This window comes from Choloepus didactylus, chromosome 1, assembly GCF_015220235.1.
Source record: "Choloepus didactylus isolate mChoDid1 chromosome 1, mChoDid1.pri, whole genome shotgun sequence".
NCBI classification, from domain to species: Eukaryota; Metazoa; Chordata; class Mammalia; order Pilosa; family Megalonychidae; genus Choloepus; species Choloepus didactylus.
Window position 1 is genome coordinate 97,827,508 of NC_051307.1, and position 19,280 is coordinate 97,846,787.

The following is a 19,280-nucleotide window of genomic DNA, read 5'->3' on the forward strand; positions in this document are numbered from 1 at the left end:
GGACAGACTGCATCGTTTTCAGCTAATTAAATCTCAGTCAAGTGAATTTTGCACATGAAAATGCTTAAAATGGCGATTTTATGCTATGTTAATTTTACAAAAAAACAAAAAATCTCGGTTGATCTTGTGTTAACCTGTCAATCTCATGTGTGTTTCCAAGCTTTCCTGCCCTCTGATGCTGGCTGTACTAATATCTCGAAGAATTTGGCATGGGGAAGAGGGCCAGGCCAGTTCCTTCAGTCCTCCTCTCTTCCCCAGGTAGGGAGGTCCCTGGCCTCACTCTGGTTTTTCGGGCTGCTGGAGGCCTCCACCAATATGGCCATCTCCCCAGGAACAGTGTCCTTCTGTCCAAATCCCCAGCTCCCTATGTGGGGGTGGTGTTTGCTTCACATCCACTGCGCAGCCCAGTGACTACTGTCCTTCCTCTGCTTTGCACGAGCTCATTTGGAGCAGCAGGACTTGTGATGCTCTCCTCCACACCCTCAGTAGTTTCCTTCTTCCCAGACACAGATTTCACAGTCCCTCCTAATCCCTGTTGGCACTAGCCAGTCCAGCAAGGCTCCCAGTTTCAGAAATACCCAGCAAAGAAATTGGTGCTCTTTCTATGTTAGTGTATGACCCTTTCCTTCAGGGGTTATCTGTTAAGCTATTCCAGAAATTCTCCTACCCAACTTGAGTCCATTTGAATGGTGGGACCAGGGTGGGCTGCAGGTTCAACCCTTGGCAAGCAGGCAGCTGGGACTGAGGTGCCAGTCTCCCCTGCCTGCAGATGCCCCAATCTCTAACAGATTCTTGTGATGAACCCACCTTACTTGGCTTCAGTGTGCATGTAGCTCTCATCCTTCTCCGCAGGACAGAAGGACAAGCTTCTCACCTGGAACACTGCCCTCCCTCATAGCCAATGATGCCCTGTCCTCCTTCCACCTCTTTTTTTAGCGGTGGGAGGCATTTCAGGGTAGTGATGGCAGTAGGTCTGGTTTTGCCACCCCTTAGTAAGTGAGGGGTAGCAAAGGTAGGGTTTCTCAACCTTGCCACACATTAGAATCACCTGGGTAGCTTTTACAAAACACCTGTATGGTACAACCACTTCAGAAACTGCTTGGTGTGTTATCCTTTAAAGCTGAACATATGCATAGTCATAGCAATTCCACTCCTAGATATATGCTCAACAGAAACACATACATACATTTGTCACAAAGCATGTGCAAGAATGTTCATAGCAGCATTATTTGTAATATCTAAAACTGGAAGGAATCCACATGCTTATCTATAGTAGTATATTTAAATATACTTTGTGCAGTCAGACAGTGAAATACTATTCGGCAAAGAAAATAAATGAACAACAGCTACCCCAAACAACATGGGTGAATCTTACAAATATTGAATAAAAGAAGACAGACACAAAGAGTACATACTCTATGATTCCATTTATGGAAATGTCAAAAACAGACAAAACAATCCAAATTAAAAAGGAAGTAGTGAAATTTTATTTGCAGATGACTTGCTCTCATATACAGAAAATCCTGAAAAATCCACAGTGAAACTACTAGAACTCAGAAATGAATTCAGCGAAGTGTTTGGCTATAAGATCAACATGTAAAGATCAGTACAGTTTCCATACCCTAGTAAAGAACAATGTCCGAAGAAGAAATCGGTAAAAAAATTCTATTTACAATACCAACAAAAAGAATCAAGTATCTAGGAATAAATCTAACTAAGTATGTAAAGGACTTGCACATAGAAAACTACAAAATATTGCTAAAAGAAATCAAAGAAGAGACCTAGAAAATAAATGGAAGGGCATTCTGTGTTCATAGGTTGGAAGATAAAATATTTTTAGGTTGTCAATTCTACCCAAAGAGATTTACAGATTTAATGCGGTTCCAGTCAAGGTTCCAACAACCTTCTTTGCTGAAATGGAAAACCCAATCATCGATTTATATAGAAGCATACAGGGACCCTGAATAGCCAAAGCCATCCTGAAAATGAAGAACAAATTTGGAGGACTCACACTATCACTTCTGACCCAATTGGGAAAGAGCTTCTGAATATGTTTGGGCAAAAGGAAACCAATAAACAACTATGGCACCTCCATCACCTGATGAAGGGCTGTGGCCAGTGGCCAGACCCCTAATTCAGCATTCATCGGTTCATTCAACAAATACTGGAGCGCCTCCTCTATGCCAGACATTGTTCCAGGGGCTGGGGACACAGCAGTGAGCAAATAAAATCTCTGCCCACACAGAGCTTACATTCCCGTGGATTCTAAAAAAGCAAAAGAAAATGGCAACAGGGCTAATGCAAGGCTCTGATCCCTTTCTGTTCAGAAGTTTCTTCTCTGAAATTATTTTCACATCAGAGCCCACAGACTCTTCATTGTCTTCCCTCCCATAGCTGCTGTCTCCCTTTCCTTCTCCATTTTCCTCGTTCTCCTTGCCTAAATTATTCCCCTTTACCTGGGGGTGGGGTGGGGTGGTGGTGGTGGGAGAGTAAAGCAGAATAGCAATTGCATTTAGAAGCAGGAGATATACTTTGTTCAATGGCTGAGAAATCAGATAAATTAAAGCTTTTAAAATGTCTTCTCCAAAATGTGCCCCGCACTAATTGAATGAACTTGTTTTTGCCTTATGTGTGTGGCAGCAGGTCAACTTCTTTCTGAGCATTGCTGATCTGCAATGGAGAGGCCCCCCCACTCCCAGGGCACAGATTTTGGGGTGTGGCTTTTATAGCAAACATGGCACCCCTGACCCTACCTTCTTTATCAGTTAACTCCGGCTATGAAAAGAAAGAGAAGAAAAGTAGGTTTGTTTAGTAGGAGCTCTTTTCTGAAGCCAACAGGCAGAACAGGATTTGAAATAAGAGGAGTCTGCAGTTGGGTTCAATGGTTAACCAGTCAGATTAATAAATGCCAGAAGGAGGAAACAGCCAGTAAGCAAAGAGGCAAGAAAAAATATCTCCCTGTGGTTCAAAAGCCAATGAAAGTTTACCAAGATCTGTGACCTGTGGTTAAAATGTCCTCAGAGGCCAGCTCTCCTCTGATTCCATCCTGAATCACTGCTGCCTTTCAAGAGAGCCACCTGGCTCCGCTCTGTGGCCCAGCATCCCCGAGGTGCAGTTTCCCCACCCTGACCCACATCGCACCTGCCACACCGGACTCAACAGGGCTGCTCCCTGTAGCGAAAGAATCCAGCCTCTGCCCTAACTCTGCCATCTTGAAAAAGAAGAACAAAATCCACTCCTCTGTCAGCACAGGCTTTCTCCCCCGACACAGCCCCATGGCATTTTTAGAATCAGATAGAGAGCTTTAGACCAGGCAAGACCTTTCTGCTGACTCAAATCAAGAAAGCTGGGCTGTCCTCACGTCTGCCCTGACTCGCTCTATGAGCTTTGGCAAATTTCTTGTCCTGTGCATGCCTCAATTTCCTGGCTGGTAAGATGATAGTGTGGGCCTAGAGGAGTGCTCACCAAACTTTTTCAGTAAAGGGCTAGAGAGCAAATGTTTCAGGCTTGCGGGCCACATGGTGTCTGTCTCAACTATCCAAATCTGTTGTAGTGACAGGAGCAATATGTAAATGGTGGGTCTAGCTGTGTTCTAATAAAACTTTATTTAAAAAAAAAACAGGCAGCAAACAGATTTGGCCAGCAGGCTATTGTCTGCCACCCACAGACTAGATCTCTAAGGACCCCTGCAACTCACAAATATCATATGACCCTGGATTGTTTCACAGAAAGAAAACTGAGGCCCAGAGATGCTAAATGGTGTGCCCCAAGCCACAGACTAGGTTTGTGGCAGAGCTGAAACTAGTAGCCAAGTCTCCTGGCTCTAGTCTGCCATGGCTCCCAGCTCTCCCAGGGGCAAAGCACAGGCTGCCTGTGGCATGTGGGGCTTACCCTGCAGACGGCTCTCCTGAGGTTACTCGTTATGGGTGGGGAGGAAGCAGCGCTCTGTCTGCCCGTTTTAAGAGGGATTTCAGGCTCAATGAGGGCCCCCAGACTGAACTAGGTGACACAGGGACACTACAACAAAGAGGAGAGGGGGCAGGTAGTGGTGGGCAGAAGACACGACACTGACCATTTTGAATCTGGGAAAACTGTGGCTTAGGAAAGGGAAGTCCCTGCATGTTCCAGGTTGCCAGCCTCCTGTTTCTGAATCCCTGATGCTGACCTTCTTTCCACCCTGATGGTGCTGCAGGGAGGAAAGCCCCACCAGTGCACGCTCTTCCTGTGTGTCTAAATGTTCCTCCAAAGGGGGCTCCTCCCAGGAGATGGCTTCTGATTCTGTTCTTCCATAACAGCAGAAGTGGCATGGCTAGTCCTATATGGCTTTCTGTTTGCTGTTAGCAGGCTTCTGTGGCCTATTTCCCTTTAAACAACCTCCTGTAAGTTTATTTGGGACTTGCTGTTCCTTGGCTGAAGACCCAGGGAGCTTTTACAATGTTAATCTGTTTTCCTCCTTGCCTCACAGCCTTTGTTCTCCAGAGGGGAGAGGCTGTGGATAAGGTCCAATGCGGTGGGGTGACGCCTCTCTCTCTCAGAATCTCAAGGGCCCAAGGTCCATCCAGTGGGATCCTCCTTTCCAAGCTCCACCCTCCTCTCCCTGAGTGGAACCTGCGACAGAACCCTGACCATGGGGTTCTGCAGCAACAAGACGTCGCCTTCCTCTCCCTCCCCCACCGCTCCATCCACTGCCACCACTAAAAGTGAGAAAATGCACCCTATACACATTCCTTGAGCTCTAAGGAGCAGCCACACTTCTGTCTTTGTAGCAAAATTTGCATGAGTGAAATGAAGCTTGGGCATCAGTTTGCAACAAAGGGTTTTCTTGCCAAGTGAGGAAGGGAGACGTTCTGAACTGGCTTCAGTGCAAGCCTGGATTGGGGAGCTGAATTGGTTCTGGGGAGTCTCCTGCAGATGTCTCCTTCATGAAGCTCTGTAGGGGTTCATGGTCAGCCCTCATCTTCTAGAGCTGCAGGATCGGAGCAAGGTGGACCCTCAGGCCAGTTCTGAAGGCTGTTGAAGCTGTAAATGTGGGGTCCTGCAGTCAGCCAGAACATCCCAGTCTGCCGCCACACACACTAAGATAAGCAGTCATGGTCAGAGCCTGTATTCTGGACCACTACTTCTCTAGCCTTGTCACCCACTGCTTCCACCTGTCCCCCACTGCTCTTTCCCACTCCTGCCAAACTCAACTGCAACAATTCTTGACCTGCCCCTGTTTTCCAGGACCCTGCCTTTGCTGATGATGTTATCCTCTGCTATGAAAGTCTTTTCCCCTATTAGTCTTTTAGCTTCCAAATCTTATGGCTTTTATCATTCCTTCTATTGTATTCACATTATTTGTGTCCAATGCTTTACTAGACAGTGATTTTCTCCAGGGCTGGGACCCTATCTGATTTATTACTTTACCAGCAGCTCCTTCCATGATCCTTATGGAAACTGTTGAAGGAGTGAACAGATGAATAAGTGACCTTGCAAGGACAAGCAGGCCATGGGCTAGGTGTCCTTTGTGGACATGCATCAGTTATTGGTAACACCCACTACCCCGCACATGTACTTTTCTTTCCTATTTTTCTCTTCTCCTCCCTCTTCTTGCTTTTCTTCTGCATCTGCTCCCTCCCTCCCCCTCCCATTTCGCAGGTCCCCTTTCTTTTCCTTTCCATCTTTTTTCTTTCACCTGTTTGAATTTCAAACTATGACGACCTCAGGATGCTGCCATATTCATTGCTGCTCAGCCAGTGATGCTCAGGGCACTTTGTTTCTATGGCTACAGAATAAAGTCCATTTCAGTTTGGGCCAAGGTGTTATTCTAAAATAAGGAAGCAATACCATATGTTTCAAACTTATGATACTGTTAAACGTATGTTTTCAAAGAATGTTTAATGATACAAAGATACATCTGAAGTTCCTTTTAAAATCATATTTAGATCAGAAAGATACAAACTATCAAAACTGACTCAAGAATAAATAGAAAATCCTAAGAGAACTATAACAAGTAAAGTGATTGAATTAGTAATTTTAAAACTGGCCACAAAGAAAACCCCAGGCCCAGATGTTTGAATTTCACCAAACATTTAAAAAAGGATTAATACAAATTCTTCATAAATTCTGCCAAAAAAGAAAAGAAAAGAAAAAAAACAGTAAGGAGGGAACAATTAGCAGTATTACTGCAATACTGCAATACCAAAACCAGACAAAGAAATCACAAGAAAATAAATATACAGACCAATATCTCATGGATAAAGGTCCAAAAAATCCTCAAGAAAACACTAGCAAACAGAATCCAGCATCATATAAAAAGGATTATATACAACAACCAAGTGTTATTTATGACAAGAATGCAATAAATAATCACATGTTACATGATTCTATATATATGAAATGTTCAGAATAGGTCAATCTACAGAGGCAGAAAGTTGATTAGTGGTTGGCCAGGGCTGTGAGGCTAGGGAAAATGAGGGTAACTACTAAAGGATCTGGAGTTTCCTTACGGTGTTGGGAAATGTTCTAAAATCAATTATGGTGATGGTTGTACAGTTCTAAGTATATTAAAAAATTCCGGTGGCTGAATTGTCTGTATGTGGAATTACATCACAATAAAGCTGTTACAAATATATATATATATGCTTATAGATGTAAAAAGACTGAAAACAAATACCCCAAAATGTGTAGTGAATTATAGATAAAATTAATTTTCTTTTTCATATTTTTCTATAGTTACCAAATTTTCTTCAGTGCTCATGGTTTATTTTTTCCTTTATAATCACAAATATTAGGATTATGAAAAATTAATAAGCAGGGACTAGATGGTTCCTTTTCTCTTTTCCTACCATTTTCTTTTCTCCTCTGAGAGATTATTTATGAAAGTGGCCCCAATTCTTCATCCCTCCCAGTGTCCACATCCTTTGCAATGTGACTTTTTAACCCTTCCCATCAAAAAGTGACGTCTATATCCTGGCCTGTGACTTGCTTTGGCCAATAGAATATGGTAGAAATGACCATTCGCCAGTTTCAAGCTTAGCCTCCAGAAGCCGTGCACACTTCTGGTGTTTCTCTTGGAATCCTTACTGCTGCCATATGAACAAACCCAGGCTATTAGGCTGAATGGTGAGAGACATAAGGTCCAATCACCTCCATTGTGGCAGCCAGCAGCCAGCCAGCTGCTAGATGTGAGACTGAAGCCGTCCTAGACCAGCCAGCCCCCAAAAAGCATAGAGTGAGCCTATCCAAAATCAACCGAGCCTGGCTCAGATTAGCAGAACCATCCAGCTCACCTATAGACTTGTGAAATAATAATAAAAGACTGTTGTTTTAAGCCAGTGCATTGTGGGATGGCTTGTTACACAGCAGTCGCTAACAGGCATACCTCCCCTCTGCTCATTGTGTACAAATGAGGCAAATGTTGGATGCTCTGATCTCTTCTGGTTCCCTAGGGAAGTGAAGCAGAACCAACAGTAGGTGAAGCTACAGGGAAATGGGTAATATTTCAAAACACAGAAACCCTTCCTTCCCAACAATGGAATTGACTCTCTTGAAAAGTAGTGAGTGGTCTGAGACCCAGGATGTTAAAATAGAGGTTAAATGACAATGTGTCAGGTATGCAGCAAAACAAGTCAAAGCCTGGGGTAGCAGATCAGGTTTGTCCCCTAAACATCCTTTAAGCCCTGAGAGCCTGAGATTCTCTAAGTGCCTCCAGGGACAGACATTCTTCTCTGAGAAAGTATTTCCTCAGAAAACCCCCTTGGTCAGGATGCCCAGGTGAGAGCTGTGTCTCCGGAAGCCCCAGAACCCTGGAGGGGACCTTGGACGGGAAGAGAGACAGCCAGCAAATGTACACGAGGAACAGTTGCCAGGCGAGCTCCTTTCCACGGAACTGCTTTCACACTGTCTGTGGTGGAAGCTTGTGGCAAGGGAGGCCTCGTCTTCCTGCCCTAGGACACCTTCCTGGCAGTGGGAAGGACTCCAGACTCTGTGGCACTGGCCACCTCTCCGGGGAGTGTCAGCTCTCATGAACATTTTCGATGGAGGGCGAGACACAGACGAACTCCTTTCTGTGTATAGAAATCCTTTCCTTGACCCCTAGTTGAATTTTGAGATTTGAAGGCCCTGTAGTCCTTGTGGTTGGCTCATTGGGACTCCCTGATCCTCCTGTTAATTAAAGGGCCCGAGACCTGTGTGGGACTCCACATGGCCAAAGTGCTGCGTGGGAGGGGACGCCACGTGTGGGAAGTGTTTCTCACCTCCTACATCCTGACCCACCATTCTTATGGCAGAGAGTACTATTGACACTTACATAGCATCAGATGAGAACAGGGGGAGTTTCCATGAACAGGTGATGTCTCTCCAAAGAGGATGAGGACAGATGTCTCCACGAAGTCATTTTGGGGAGGCATAACTTCTCGGGAGTTTGGGAACCAGCCCTGGGAAAGGTGCCGGAGAGAGATGGAGAGCAACATCCTTCTAATGGCTATCAAAGTGCTTCTTACCTAGTTTCATACCTTCTGTCTAAACCTCATTCCCATCTCTAATGCCACCGTGCCACTATCCTGAATCACAGCCCCATGTATTTGCTGACCCACAAATTTTTACAGGATCAGTGTTTATTGGAGGATAAATCCCAAGCTCCACAATCTGGCACTCACAGCTTTCAGTGACCTGGCGCCAACGTGCCTTACCAGCTTCGTTTCTCGGAGACTCCAGCTTCCATCATTTTATGCTTCCCTCAGACTAAAATGTGACCCCCATCATGCCCTTCTTGTTGTCCTCCAGGAAACTCCTGTTTCTCCTCTGAGGAGAGTTTAGTATCTCACAGAGGGAGGCAGCAGAGCACAGTGATTAATTCCGTGCCTGGGAGATCCTGGTGTCCAGGAGACCTGGCTTTAAATCCCAACTCAGTCATGGCAAGCTGTGTAACCTTAGGAAGATGGCTAAGGTTTTCTGCACCTTGGTGTTCTCATCTATAAAACGGGGTAACTATACCTATTTTGCAGGAGTATTAAAAGGACTAAATACAATCTGCAAGGCTGCTAGTGTCTGGCATATAGTCAGCATTCAATAAATGATGGCTGTTCAGAAAAAAGTGGAGAGTTGAGGTTATTTAAGAGGCCCATGAGATTAGAACTGAAACATAACCTGAGATCTTTGAATTCCATCCTCTCATTTTCTAGATGAGAAAAGCACAATCTCAAAGCCAGCCAAGAACTTAGCCTTCCTGGTGTTCTTACTACGGCTGTCTGCCTGCCTGCTAGCTGGGTAATTCCAATAATAACAAGCTATTGTGGAAAGAAAAATTCTCACTTCGGTTATAATTTTTTTTCATCTGTATCAATTGGGATCCCCTATTAAATGTTTAGCTTGTCTATTCATGTTTTGTATGCTGACCCAGCCACTGAATAACTGCTGTCTGATTAAATGCCATGAGTTAAATTAAATCCAGTAAGAAAAAGAGTGCTGACTTATTAGCATTTGCAGCTTTCCTTGCTGTTCATGCCCCTTGGCCTGCTGACTCTCTTCTCTGTGTTTTCATGGCACATTGTACATCGTTTCTTCATGATGCGCTATAATTGTTTGCACATCATTCTCTCCCCACCAGGCTGTACTTTTTGAGTCCTTGGGCCCCCAGTGCCTAGAATCTAGTGGACACTTAGTAACTATTCACTGACAGAAGGAATTGGCTTTGGGGTGGGTGCACCTTCTTTGTACTGAAACCCAACTAGAAAGGGAAATATATCTTAAAAGCAGAGACACCTTTATCAAATGAATGAGCCCATCCTCAACTGAAGAGGCCAGCCTCCAAGAAACCCCTCCAGTAGCAGGGATTAAGCTCACTTCCCCCCATCATGTTCCTGAGGACTAGCTCTGAAGGTTCTGCCTTGTGTAGAGTTGAGATATTTCTCCCCAAAGCATTCCCTGTTGTGACTTTGCCTTTTAGAGCCAATAGAAGCAGCTTGTTTCTCTTCTACACAGCAGCCTTCATCTGTTGCTCAGGGGTAGCAACTCCCTGAGACTTCTCTGGTTCAGAACAAATACTTCCATATACATATCAGTAAAGTTTCTGAGTTGCAAGCAATAGAAATCCACTCAAGTTGACTTAGGTACAAAGATTTTTAATAAGAGGAAATGGGGTTGTCCACAGAATTGGCAAAAATGTTAGAAATCCAGCTCAGAAATGGGCAAGAAAGAGGGGCTTTCAGAGAACCAGACCCACACCGAGATATTGTCCAGAACTATTCCAGGAGGGCACACTGGACAGGTAGACCCTGCACCACCTCTGTGGAGGAGCCAACCACAGTCTTCCTGAATTGTAAGCCCCAAATGACCCAGGCAACAGAGAGCACAGCAACTGCTTCTCAAGAACTTATTGGGAAAAATAGGTAATGGAATTTATCTGGACACAAGTTTGCCTTGTTACGTCAGCTTGGCTTTCTCTGAAGCATTGCGGAGTGATGGATGATGGTAGGCATGTGTTTTCAACTATGGGTAATCTTCAGATCCAGATGTATTTATTTGTCTACAAAAAAATAGTAGCCCCTAGAGAGACATGAAACCGGAGTCATGACCCAGGGTTTTCCCATTTAAGCACCAGACTTGTACTTATGGTGGTGGTTTTGATGTATTTTATTCCAGGGAATCATCAAATTAAGGAGGAAAAAAATTGATCTTTCAAGAAACCACAAGGTCATAGGATTTTAGGAGTCCTCTAGCATAGTGGCTGCAATCTGGGGTAAGCACCAGCAGACTATGTACAAGTTGCCTGAGAAGCTTTTTAAAAATATAAACTCTAAGCCCCACCTTCTGAGAATCTAATGTAGTCAGTCAGGGAGGGGACCCAGGAATCTGTATTTTTAACAGGTGCCCCAGGAGATGGTTAGGCAGAGCCAGGACGGGAAACCCCTGCTCTGGGCAAGCCCGTCACTCTGCAGTTGGGGCAACTGAGGCTGACAAGGAAGACACCAGGCCTGGGTCTCTCCAGCTCTGGAACACCTGCCTCTGTCTTCACAGCATGAGCACAGGCCCTGTGTGTGAAGGAGCATTCGACAGAAACACCAGCCACTGCTTTAGGAGAGGCACAGAAATTTGCAATGAAAGCCAGGAGGCAAGTGGGAAGGAATTCCGCTTGGGGAAATTGGTTCCCTTTTCCTGGTGACTGTTACTCTAGAGCTGGGTTGTAAGAGGATACATTGGAATTTCATAAGCAAATAGGGGTGAAAGGGAATTCCAGGTGGAGGGAACAGCTTGAGCAAACACCTGGCTGGAGGTGGGAATGTGTAGGCAATTTTGGGGGCAAGATGGCAGTTCCCTACCGCTGTTGCTGGCCCTGGTCCAGAGAACTGAGGCGTCACACAAATGCTGAGGTTCAGCATGGGATGGCAGGTTGGAACGGATGGTAGGTTGGGGCCATAATTCTTTTGTAAACCCTAAAGCACTCAGAACATTGCAGGGTAGATAGAAATGAGCAATAAATGCCTAATCGAGTCATTTGATAATGTGCCCCAATTTCAAGTTGTAAAGGAGCCGAAGTATTTGCAAATCAGCAGGGAGAGAGGCTTTCATGTGACTGACGTCACCCACTTTGGAGTGAGTAGATTCAAGAGAGCATACTCCAAAATCCTAAAGAGAAAGAGGGTCCCTCTTTCCAATAGGCCCCCCGATTCTCCCAGCTCTCTGATGGTTATATTTTTGGCTCTTGCTGCTTTTAAAGCACGTGAGAGAGTGGTTAAAAAAAAAAAAAAGCAAACCCACACACAAGGAGGAAGTGGTGCCTCCCTGAATGACTCAGTGCAGTGACAGCAGGTTTTATTGTACCGGGAGTCAGGTGAACAGAGCACTCCATCTTATCAGGGCTCAAGCATCAAGTCCCAGGCGTTTCTGGAGGGCAGAGGAGGTGGCTGCCAGGTAGGTACAGAGTGAGATAAGTGTAGCTCCAGGAAATGCCAGAACTCTCCAAGGCACCCCCAGGACCTCGAACCACCTCTCAGCCCACAGCTCTTGGGGCCCAGGAAGGCCTCTTTTTAAAGCTACTGTCTCAGGCAGCACACACTTCTTGTGCACATGATATATGAAAGTGGCAGGATGTCAGGAAGGGAAGAGGTGCTGAGAGATGCCTCATGGACCCTTCACTCTGAAGGGCAGGGTGAGCCAATACCCAGACAAACAACATATATGGCGAGAGTGATCAGTCATGCAGGAGAGGCAAGGGACAGTTCTAAGGAAGCTCCAAAGTTCCAAAGAGGGAGCATTGTCCTCCAGCTGGAGATACCAGAAAGACTACAGGGAGGAGGTAGTTTTTGAGTTGGAACTTAAGAAGGAAGGTTTGGAAATGATGGCTGGGAAGAACCATAGATGGAAGGAATAGCTTGAGATGAAGGTAGAGAGGATGGACAGCTCTGGGCCAACCACCACTTCTCAGTCCCATTCCTTCCGTCTCCCACAGGACTCATATACAGAGCATGTGAGACTTTCCTAGCATGTCTGAGTATCCACGCTGTTCAGATCACAGTTCCAGGCACTGGGACTGTTAAGAAAAGTGCGGCTAGGTGGTCCCTCTGGGAACACAAAAGCTTGGGGCAAGAGTGAAGCTCTGTGTGAAGCAAGAGTGATCTCATTCTAAACCCCCTTGGCCTCGTCTCTCCTGACCCCACACCAGTGTTTGAACAAAGGTGGCCTGTGCTCCTGCTGTTCCCTGCATCGAAAGTGTCCTTTCTCCCATGCATGGGTGTCCAGCTCTGCCTCTGGGGCTCAACTCAGATGTCACCTCCACTAGGAAAAGTCTGTGCTGACCCACACCCCTCCCCTCCCCCATCACACTGTGCAGCTCCCCTCACTCTCCGTGTTGTGTAGTTACCTGTGTCCACACCATGTCCTTTCCCCAGCATTAGACTGTGCATGCTCTGAAGGCAGAGCTATGTGCCCTCAAAACAGGGCTTAGCACAGGATCTGGCAATTGGTAGGTGTTCAGGAAACATCTTTGTCAGCACACGATGACTGGACTTAGAGCTCTCTGGAAACATAGAGGCCAGAGTTGATCAGAATGACTTAGAGTTACTTTTAAAATGTAATGGAAAAGAAATACATTTTAGAGATTTGTGAAAAGAGGTGAAGGGCCTTCTAAGAGTGGGAAACAGAGGGGGACTGTGAGTTAGGGGGTGGAAGGGCCCATTGGAGATGGGCACTCAGGTTTGTGGAGTGTGGGGGCTCTGTGGCCCTCCCCACTCACCCAGGAAGCCCTCACCTCGTTCCCAGCCCAGACACATGTCCCCATTTGATGCTGCACAGGGGCCTGGAACTTGAGGCAGAGAAACCTTGGCCCAGAGATGTAGGAAGGCACTGCTGGCTCTTGGAAAAGTTTCTCATAGAAAGAAAATTGCATTTCAGAAAGAGAGCCTGGATCACGTCATTGCTGAAAATCCTTCAGAAGTCCCTCATGTCTCCTAGCGTGCAGAGAAACTGCTTCACGTGGCCTCCGAGTTCAGGGTGTTTGGCTCCATTGACTGTTGCAGCTGCTGCCCGTCCCGAGGCAGCCACCAGGCACCCCCTCTCAGTCCTCCTCCAGGCACCCTTCTGCCCCAGGATATTTGCACAAAGCTGTTCCTTCTAATTGGAACTTATTAAGTGTGGCGGTAAAGGGGTTGGGGTAAAAGGCAGGCATCAACGGGGAAGTGTGTGGGAAGAGGAGGATGGTCATGTAAACATTAAGAACGGAATAGGGGATGTTACTTTTGGTCACCAGATTAGAGAGCATGTAGAACTTGGAGAGGGAAGGAAAAGGAAAGGAACTGACATTTATGGGGATCCTCTTGGAGTGGGAACACAGTGTAATAGTCAAGGGGTGACTGCGGGATCAAATCCCGGATCCAGGACTTGCTATCTTCATGGCCATGGGAAGGCACATAACCACTCTCTAACTTTGTGTCCACTCCACAGAGGGCTGTCTAACAATTTAGGTGACTCAGTACATACAGAGCACTCAGAACAGAGCCTGGCACAGAGTAAGCAGACAATAAATGTTAGCTGTGATTGCCATTGCTGTAGACTGGGAATCACAACACTGTCTGCCAATATACATTATTTACTCCTATTTTACAGATGAGGAAACTGAGGGTGGAAGAGGTTAAGGAGCCTTCCAGTGGTCACACAGCACAGCCAGCATTTAGACACAGATATTTCTGATTTCAAAGCTCACCCCTCCTCTTTTCCTGCTGCACTGCGTCAGAGGGATCTCGTGATAAAGATGAGAAAACTGAGGCCTCAAAAGATGAAGTGACTTGACCCAGCCTCATGCTCTTACGTTGTAAATGGCCGGGGATCATCCAAGTTGGGATGTCCTAGAGACAGTTAAGAAATGCAGGACCCAAGCCTGGGTGAGAGGTAGACTTGGCTCCCTGGTATCGGTTGAAACTCCATGGCTGGTTTTCAATGCCGATAACCATCTGACCTGGCAGAAGTTCACTGCCCTTTCTGCTCTCCCCGGGTGACTGGGCAGAGGGTGAACTCCAGCTGCCGAGGAGCCTGGGCTGGCCGTTCTGAAAGGAGCCACGTCAGCAGCCTCGCTCTGGTGGCTTCCCACATCCTTGAGCAACTACCGGCACAGAGGCACTGGGCACGGGACCAAGGGTGCAGTGGAGGCCAGATTAGTAATGCACATGCGGGGAGCCTCCCGAGCCAATTCTCACTGCTCGGTTCTGACCACCCCCATCCCTTCCTTAGCCTTCCAGGGGTTTTTAAGGCCCCAAGCAAAAAGGTACAACACTGTGGGAAGCTGGGAAGGGGCAAACCGGCCTGGAGTGCATGGCCCCTCAGAATGAAAATATATGTGATCGGCTACTTAGAGGCTATAATGTCTTAAGTGAATCTGTCAGGACTGGGTAATGGATTGCAATGGCACAGGCGAGGACTAGAGGGAGGCAAAAGGCATAAATAATCCAACGTGAATGTGGGTCTTGTTGGCACGGTAGATTTATGCCCTGTCTTCATAATGTACCCTTTCATCTTGGGGATGTGGGTTCCAGAAATCTAGTCTAGACAGGAATTGATGGTGCTGTCTCTCTGCTTACACCCTTCAAGGTTTCCAACACCCAGGACTCCTGAATGTTGCTGGAACCACATACTCGGCCGGGGGACACTGTGAGGAACGCAGGACACCAAAGGCATCGCTCCTCCCTGGTCTCTCGTGGAAACAGTCCGCGGAGGCAGTCACTCATTCTGGGGATAATGCAGTCTTTGTCTCCATCTCCCCAAGTGGGAGACAAGTCCAAGCACGCCTGTGACCCACAGCCAGCCCTGTGCTTCTTCTTGTGTGCTTGGTACTGGTTTCTGCAGCTTTCATCAGCAACACAAACCGCCCCCTTCCCGCTCACCTCCCAGGGCCCTGGGCAGGCTCCGGGTGGAGGGGGCCGGGCACGCAGGGGCTGGGTGATGGGAAACACGTGGCCTGGGGGGCAGCCGAGCGCCCCACTCTGCTCAGGCAGGCCCTCTCTTCTGGGTGGCCGGAGCCCAGAGACCCCGGCGGCAGGAGCCTGACAGGCTTCCCTCTAGGTGAGGCCCCACTGCCCATTGCCCTCGCTGCAGGTACTGCAAACTCTGCCTGTCTGTGTACAGGGGTGAGGGCTGAGGGGGCCCCGGGGGAGGCAGCTGAGCTGGAAGAGCCGGGTGGGGCAGCTCAGGGGCTGGGAACATCTGCAGTGGGGGACAGGAGGCTGAGTAGTGACAGAGCTACAGGCCTGAGAACTGGAAAGCTGAGCAGAAATGATTAAGCATTAAGTGATGTAGGAAAAACAAACAAAACCCACCCATGCTCAAAACAGTTAAGGCACAGGGGCTCGGAACCAGTTTGTCTTTCTTTTTGAACAGCTGGAGACACCTGACACATGTCCTGTTCCCTATTCTCTGTGCCACAGGGCTGAGGAGAGACCAACCTCTGCAGGAGACCGATCAGAACACTGAACTCAGTCTGCCACTTACAGGCCGTGCGGCCTTGGGCAGTTTGGTGGGGGTCTCTGAGCCTCAGTTTGCTTGTTTGCAAAACGGAGACAACAGGCATACTTACCCCCCAGCATGGTTGTAGGAGTAAGTCATGGCATGGCTTATCATAGGCCTGGCACATAGTAGACATCGAATCAATAGTCACAATTATTATCCCTGATTAAACATCATTCACCCACACCCTAAGAAACCTACCCTAAGAAACCAACTTCCCATTTACAGGCCAAGCCCTCTTTCTGAATAACCTCACCTTGCCCATAGCCTCTGTCTGTGTGTGTAGAAGAGACCAGAAGAAACAAGGAAAAAATGTCCTTTCAGCAGTGACCACATTTCCCCTATTCTATAATATGTATTGTTGTGCATGCATATATGTATATGTATGTACATACACATGTACGCACTCACAGCCCCTGGGGCAGCTTCCTCCTTTTAAAAGTGAGGATGCAGGAACTTTGAATAGGAAGTGAGATACGGTAGGTTAGATAGGGTGGAGTGAAATAGTGACACATCCCAGAGTAATTTGGGCAGATAATAAAAAATATATTTACAGCCTCCCCCTCCCCAGCCCCGAGGATCTGCGGGAAGGTGCGGATGTGTTGGACATCCTCACCTGGACTGGTGTTGATGTTGTCACAAACATTGGGACTGGCGGTTTGATGTGCTGAGCCCTCGATCATGGGACTTGCCCTTATGAAGCTCATTACCACAAAGGAGAGTCTAAACATGCATGTAATGGTACCTAAGAGTCTCCCCCTGAGTACCTCTTTGTTGCTCAGATGTGGCCCTCTCTCTCTCTAACTGAGTCATCTCGACAGGTGAACTCGCTGCCCTCCCCCCTACGTGGGACCCGACTCCCGGGGGTGTAAATCTCCCTGGCAATGCAGAATATGACTCCCGGGGATGAATGTGGACCTGGCATCGTGGGACTGAGAGTATCTTCTTGACCAAAAGGGGGATGTAAAATGAGACGAAATAGTTTCAGTGGCTGAGAGATTTCAAATGGAGTCGAGAGGTCATTCTGGTGGACATTCTTATGCACTAGATAGATAACACCTCTTAGGTTTTAATGCATTGGAATAGCTAGAAGTAAATACCTGAAACTACCAAACTCCAACCCAGCAGTCTGGACTCCTGAAGACAATTATATAATAATGTAGATTACAAGGGGTGACAGTGTGATTGTGAAGACCTTGTAGATCACACCCCCTTTATCTAGTGTATGGATGAGTAGAAAAATGGGGATAAAAACTAAAGGACAAATGGGGTGGGATGGGGGGATGATTCGTGTGTTCTTTTTTCACTTTTATTTTTTATTCTTGTTCTGGTTCTTTCTGATGTAAGGAAAATGTTCAGAGATAGATTGTGGTGATGAACGCATAACTATGTTATCATATTGTGGACAGTGGATTGTATACCATGGATGATTGTATGGTGTGTGAATGTATTTCAATAAAACTGAATTTAATTTAAAAAAGAAAAAAAAAGTGAGGATGCCAAGCCTCAGAAAGATTAAGTAACCTGCTCACTCTCACACCGCCAACGTGTTTCTCCAAAATAAAGGATCAGGAGTCAGCATTTCCTTAAGGCATTTCATCACCATAAAGCACGATGCAGAGGCTTTGCAAATGTACCTTTAGATTATCTTAGGAATGTCCTCTTCAAAGGTATCATCTTACTCTTTAGAAAAGGCAGGTTTCAATTCTTTATCCATTAAGGAAATATGCTTCTCCCTACTCCATGATTACCCTAATGTTTCCTATATCCAAATTCCCAGAATTGATTCCTGGGTAAGTCAAGCCACAGAAAAGAACAGCTGCCACCCAGAGAAAAGATGCTCTTCTCCCTGAGACATTGCTGGAACTCACCATTCCTCCTTTCCCACTCTGCCGGGTGGCATGTGGAGCTCCCAATCACGGTCACAGCAATGAAAGTCCATTGTGCCGTGATAACCCTCACCACTGGCTGAACGGTGTTTTGCATTCACAGAGCATCTTCACATTCATCACCTAATTTGTCCTTTTCAGTAGCTCACTGACCCATTTTACAGGTGAGGAAACCACGTTACAGAGAAGTTCCATGCCCTGCCCTGTATCAGGCATCTCACAAGTGTCAAAGCCCACCCCCACCCCTCCCCTGTGACAAGGGCTCCTGTCACGGTAACTCTGCACCTTTTAAAGACACTGTGCTGAGAAGTGTGGATTTACCATACCTACTGTTATTCTGTACGATCAAAATGATCTTTCCTAACCATTCAGTTTTAAGCTGTGCTCTCTCTTCCTTTGGGAAAAGAGACATGCTCTGAAGAAGGAACTCAAACACGAACAGTCATGTTTTGTAGGCATTTGTGTTTCTTTCCCTGTGATATTGTAGCTTCCTCTGGAAAAATCTAACCAACACATCCGTTTCAAGTCCTGAGAAACTCCCAAATGTTGACCATGTGTCTGATTCTTGTGTGGTCAAAAGAGTGATATTTCTGAATGTCCACAACTTATTTCCATGTTAAAATAATTCCACGCTCAGCTAAATCCCACTTAAACAGAAGTGTGCACCTGTTAAAATAGGTCATTTTTCACTGCTAATCTCCCAGATTCCATGGGTGTGTGTGGGAACCCCAGACAAATGCAACCTGAATGTCACAAAGGGCATTTTTCTTTGCTGAGTGATCCCAGTTGGCCCAGTCTTCCGCAGGTCCCTTGCTCTCACAGATCTGTGAAACTAAGGAGGATCGCTTTCTGCTGGGAGAATCGCTTGGAGTCACATCTTAGCATAGAAGGACTTGTGTGAAACTGCACAGGCTCTTATTTCTTACAACTGTTTTATATTTTAATTAGGTTTCTGTAGATCTTTTCCAAACTCTGCTACGCTACAGTGTGGAAACTCAGCAAATTTCCCCAATGTCCTCTGTAAAGCTGGGGAGAAAAAAAAATATCAGAGCAAGGAGCTCTAGCATCTGAGATTGTGTTACACTTGCAATAGTAGTAGGTCATCTTTGCCACAACTTTCAAGGCTGAAAAGCAAATGCACAAAGTTCTGAAACCTTCATCTTGGCAATGAGATTTTTTTTTCCCCGTTTCAGACCTCAAGTGCTTCTGGAAACAGGAGCATTTTCTAACGAAATCACTACCAGGGGACTGCTTCTGACTCATAAGGGTTTCTAGGATTCATGCAGCCCTCGGGCCCCAGGCTCCCAAGAGACATGCCTAACGTCACCAAAGAAATTGATGGCAAACCCCGGAAGCCCAAGCTCGGCGGTTGACCTCAGGTTCACACTCCCCGCTGGGGCAGCCTTTCCTTCCCTCCGT

General features: G+C 46.5%; 1 long non-coding RNA gene across 2 annotated transcripts in view; it reads left to right on the forward strand.

Annotated features, from left to right (window-relative positions):
- The window catches only part of LOC119535747, a 42,549-nt gene extending 26,008 nt beyond the window's left edge, over positions 1-16,541 (forward strand). For both annotated transcript variants that reach the window (XR_005217286.1, XR_005217285.1), the window contains exon 3: positions 15,061-16,541. This is a non-coding gene — a long non-coding RNA (uncharacterized LOC119535747). The remainder of the gene's footprint in view (positions 1-15,060) is intronic.
- Positions 16,542-19,280: the final 2,739 nt, after the last annotated feature.